Source organism: Catharus ustulatus, chromosome W (genome assembly GCF_009819885.2).
Source record: "Catharus ustulatus isolate bCatUst1 chromosome W, bCatUst1.pri.v2, whole genome shotgun sequence".
Classification (NCBI taxonomy): domain Eukaryota; kingdom Metazoa; phylum Chordata; class Aves; order Passeriformes; family Turdidae; genus Catharus; species Catharus ustulatus.
Genome location: NC_046261.2, coordinates 93781 through 99226, shown reverse-complemented (window position 1 = coordinate 99226; position 5446 = coordinate 93781). Strand labels below are relative to the sequence as shown.

Here is a 5446-nt window from a genome sequence, read left to right as displayed (position 1 = left end):
CATCCAAATAGCACATCCCACCAATGATGAGACAGGTGTTTTTGAATAAAATCCTGTTGTATGGCTTTTGCGTCATGATGTATCATGATCAAAGTCTTTTTATTGCATTAAAATTTTCCTTAATTTCTGATGTTTTAGTAGCCAAGCAATTAGGGTTCCTTTGATGATTGGATCATCTATCATTATGGTGGGACATGCTGTTCTGAGACAGACACAGTCTTGTCTTACATACACAAATGAAGTTGTCTGGTTGGTTAGATGCATTTCAAAGTGGCAAATGCTTTGTTTTGTGTTTAGGCAAATATTTTGTCATATTTTAAATTTTTTCACATATATATCTTAATTGTTTTTTCATAGAACAGGGCTCTAGGTTAATGGTTTGCTATTTTTTTTCTAATTTTTCATAATTACATTTTATGTTTAGAAGGGTAAAATACAGTTCTTTTATGATTTAGTCTTAGAGCGACTATTGGATGGATTAAGTTCACAGATGCATTGTGTATAGTTAAATTGAAAGCGGCTATCATATTTGTTACAGGGTCATAGGTAAAATTGACTAAGACTTACTAAGACTGAAGCTCTTTTTTTATTTCAGAGACATTATTCCAAACAATTTTGCAAATTTTATTAGAGAATGCTCTTTTCTTACCTTCCTTGATAACTGTGGCAGCTACTGACTGCACCTACATTTGTGCTTGAGTACATACTTAATGCTAACAAAAAAAGATTGCAAAGGCTGCTATAATTTAACTAAACTACTTTCCATCACAGTCAATTTGTTCATTAACACTTTTGAATTTATTGTATTTAAAACTTTCAATTTCGTTCTTAATATCTTAGTGAAATCTCTCTTTTTCTTAAAACTAGAGGGCCTACAGCTTTGAAGCCAAACAGTCCAATCCCTAAAAGCAGTTTTGAGAAACAGGGTACATTCTGGTCGAATGGCAGAAGCACTTACTTGCATTCTCATTTCTACTTGCTTTAGAGACAATTCTGGGTTAGTTAGCAGTCTCTGACTTCCTGTTTTTTGATAGCATATGGCTCAATTTTTGTTCTTTTTCTTCTGAAATAATTGGAGATTAAATTGTTACAGTCCTCTTTGACACTGGTGGGATTGTTTGGCTTTGATTTGTGAAACTCAATGCAGTGATGTAAAAATCAAGATCAAACCCTTTTGCTGCGCACCCTTCAATTTTAAGTCTAAATTTAGGACACGTGGTCAAGCATTTGTCACAGCATCTAGGACCAACTCAGATGAGTTCCATGGGTGGATGGTGAGCTTCATGGAACCCATTTTTTACAAATGCAAATTCACATACTTGAAACACTTTTTCCTTCCCACATACTTGCATTTGTGACCATTAGCATTCTGCTTAAAGCCCTAAGAGACTAGGGATTGTAGTTGTGGCAATGACCACAAGGGTCCCAAACGTTCACATTATGTCTATGATAATTTAAGTCCATTACTCGCTGTTCCTGGTGAATTTCAGCTTCAGGTCTCCGTCGCCTGGTGCAATTTCCCAAATTTCTTCAGGAGATTTCTTCACTTGGGAGTGATGGATCCAAGCCTTCTATTCTTTGATCTTGACTGCCATGAAGGTGGTGACGAGTACCTGGAATGGTCCTTCCCACTGTGGTTCCAAAGTTTTCTCTGCAAAAGACTTAATATATACTTAATCCCTGGGTTGTACATCATGTACCAGCTCATCTAATTATCTGCTTTGGGCCCCAGCCACATATTTTTCAATTTCTTGAAGTTGTTTATTTAGGGCCACCATATATTTCTGTAGTTTTTTCCTCTACTTGAATGGGTGTTATTCCTTCTTGGGCTGCCATACAAAATTTCAAAAGGGCTTAATTTCCTGTTTGCAATCAGTACTAATGCCAGTGGAAGAGCCTGGGGCCAAGGCAATTTTTCCTCTCGCCCCAGCCTAACAATTTGTTGTTTGATCAAATGGTTAATTTTTTCGACTTGGCCACTGGACTGAGGGTGATGTGGGGTATGCAATTCCCAATCTATTCCGAGGTGGTGACTAATTTGCTGTACAATTTTCAAGATAAAATGTGGCCCTCTATCAGAAGATATAGCGGCTGGAACTCCAAAACACAGTATTATTTCTTGTAACAGTGCCTTGGTCACTTCCCGTGCCTTAGCTGTCTGGGTAGGGAAGGCTTCTGGTCATCCTGAAAAGGTATCTGTTAACACTAATAGGTAGCAATATCCCCCTTTCCTGGGCAATTCCGTAAAATCAATTTACTATTGCTGCCCAGTTCACAACCTTTCTCAATTTGTCCAACTTTAGGCTTTGGAAAGTTTTTTGGATTAGTTCGGAGGTAAAAACTACACTGACAAGTTACTTGTGCTACTGCTCCTTATAATTTTCTAGCTAGAATTCTATCTTTTAAATAATTGTATAGGGCATCTATTTCTAAATGCGTTTTCTCATATTCTTTTAGCACTAATGACCACAATAAGTAGAAAGGTACTACAATTGTCCTCTCTGTTACGGTCCACCTCACCTAGTTATAACTTGCTTCCTCTTTTTTAAGAAGTTTCTTATCTTTTTTGTTATATACTGGTTTATCTTCAATAGAGATCTTTCCATCTGGAATTAATGCTGACTCGACCATTTCATTGGGTACCTCACCTTTGGTTGCGTCTTTTGCCTCTGTCCGTCAGCATATTTTCTTCTTCCAATTCTAAGCTCACTTTTTGGTGTGCCTTGATATGCATAATTGTGGATGATACAAGTCCTCCAAAGCCATCTTCCTCTGGCCCCTGGAACTTACTATAATAGATAAGTTTTCCTAGATACCAAGGCTGAGCCATATTCCTTAAGAATTTGGTCACTCTCTAACACTTTGGAAGATAATTAGTTAGAAATTAGTTTGTGTAATTGGTCAGTTCACCTTTAGAACTTTTGACTTAGATTGGATGCTGTTCTTTGTATAAACTTTTTATTGGCTGTAGTTTGAATTCCCCCTGAACCTATAAATATGACTGTCTCCCCTTTGTCTCGGAGAGAAGCTGCTTGACCACCCTTTGCATGAAATAAAGATTCTTGTGGAACATGTCGTGTAAAGGGCCTCCAGTCTTTCTCCGCTGGTTACTGTAAGCTCCTGAGAGATGTTGGATCGATATTAGCACTCTCAGGTCCTGGTAAAACAACTACCATTGGCAAAAAGAAAGTTTACATTGTGACACCTCGAACAGTGCCTGAAAACTCTGTTTTCACACTGATGAACAGCAGTTCTTGGGAACTGTTCCGTCTTCCAGTTGTCAGCACCCTTCAGAACCTGCTCTTTGTTGTAAAAAGAGCAGCATCTCTGAAGAAATGTCGGACAACCTCAAAAATCTGGATCTGAGACTTGACGAAGTCAGCAACAAATCAGCAGCTTGACCCTGTTGACTGAAGAATCCATTAGTATTCTCAGTCTGCCCTTTCTAACACCCGCGTGGGAAACTCTGGGTCACTTTCTGGGATTCTTGTTTTGTTTGATTTTTTTTCCTTTTTTTTTTCTGCAGGTTTGCCAAAATATAAGAAACAAACTCACAAAACCCAAGCTTTCCCATATTGAGAAAGATCTTTTCCTAAAAATCTTCAATCTGCTCTCTTCTAACAACTTTCGTGTTTCTTCTTTTATTCCCTTATTCCAACATATAGTGCATGTAGTTAAAATTCAAATTCCTCCCACTCAAAATGATCCCGCTCTGTCCCAGCCCGTTTCATTCCCCCCCCCCCTTCCCTCCCGTGTCCTGACCATGAAAAACCCCCTCCCCCCTCCCCTAGTACCCCTAAAACCACCCCTCCACCAGTACAGCCAGCTCAAACAGCCCTCTCAGCTTCCTCCGCCTCTCCTCCTCCCCCAGCTGCTGCACAACCATCCTCTACTACCCCGAACTTCAGACAGCTCCCCGCCCCCTCCTCAGTTCCCGCGCCACCTGCATCCTCCTCCCCCTGCCCCCCCTCAGCCCTCTGCCATTGCCCCAGCGCTGCCGTTCCCCTCCGCCCCTCCCCCACATGCCTCAGCCATGCTTGCCAGCCCCGCTCCCCTCAGACCCCTCGCCGCTTCCCCTGTTCTGCTCCCCGCCTAACCCGACCCCGCTCCCACCATGGTTCCTGGAGCTCCGTACGTTTCGCGGGCCCCTCACCCCCCCCCCCCCCGCCCCATACGTCCACCCCCCCACCGCACCCGCCACAGCTCCCGTCCCTGTTCCCATCCCCCCAGCAATTCCCCTCGCGCCCATCCCGCTTGCCGCAGCCCCACCGGTGCTGGGACCGCCCCTTCCCAGCACCGCTCTGCCACTCCCGTGTCCCGCCGCGCTGAGCGCATTCCCCCCCATTTCCTCTACCACGCAGGATCCCGCTGTCGTGCCATCCCTGCCCGTGCTGCCCCAACACCGTGCCGCACAGCTGCACGGAGCTGCCGCCACAATTGCTGAGACACACGCATGCACAGTGCCATCCATGCAGCCTGTGACGTCATCCTCTCTCACCCAGCCCGCTCCCTACCCTCTCGGTATCCCCCAGATGCTCGCGACAGCCCCACATCCCCCTCCCCATACCATGAGCTTTTTACCCTCCTCACCAAGCCCCTCTATCCCCCCAACACAAACCACGAGCCCCCCCAGTCTCTCCCCGCCTGCATGGCACAGCGTTGTCGCCGCTCTCCCGCACATGCGCAATGAATGCCTCCAAGACTGCCCGGGGCAGTCAATGGGTCCTAGCTTCCCTCCCCAGGCAGCGCCACCTACAGCTCAAACCATGTCACATCACCATCCTTATCCACCTCACGTCCTACAAAACACATATCCCCCTGAACACATACAACCCACTGCGCCCCCACTCAATCAAATGACAGAATCCTCTACGAGCCATGAACATTGTTGCCAACAAACCATCTCCTATTCAGAACACACCGGTTCTGAACCAAATGCTTTAAATGCAAATGGACCTGACCCATGGACTGAAGTAAAACTTCAAGCTGCCAATTCAGATCAGTAGAAATTGGCTCAAAAGATCTCTGCTTTTCCAGTTACAGTAATTTCACGACTATAAGGTGCACCAGATTATAAAGCGCACTTTCCGGGTGTCGGTAAATTTCCAAACTTCTGCCGATATATAAGGCGCACCGGACTATAAGACGGCCTTTTTTTTGCAGTGAGGATCCACTGCCAGCTCCCCCCGTGCGGTTTCAGGTTGAGGTCCCGCCTCCACCCGGCAGCCATGGCACCGCGGGCCCCCTTGCACTTGGCAGCTGCGGTCCCCTGGGCCCCCCTGCACCCAGCAGCTGTGGCCCCGCAGCCTTGCCTCCACCTGGCAAACGTGGCCCCGCATCCACCGGGCAGCCATGAGCCTGCTGGCTCCCCCCGCGGCTCGCAGCTCACACTTCCAGGTTGGCAAATTTCCAAACTTTGTCCATATATAAGGCGCACCGGACTATA

The 5446-nt window shown here is 45.4% G+C and overlaps 1 long non-coding RNA gene across 1 annotated transcript; it reads right to left on the bottom strand.

Moving 5' to 3' along the window:
* Nucleotides 1-1087: 1087 nt before the first annotated feature.
* LOC117005028 lies at nt 1088-2829 on the bottom strand. The gene is made up of 2 exons (XR_004419745.1): nt 2649-2829; nt 1088-1651 (listed from the first exon to the last, which is right to left on the bottom strand). It is a non-coding gene; the product is annotated as an uncharacterized LOC117005028 (long non-coding RNA).
* Between the last annotated feature and the right edge of the window lie 2617 nt (nt 2830-5446).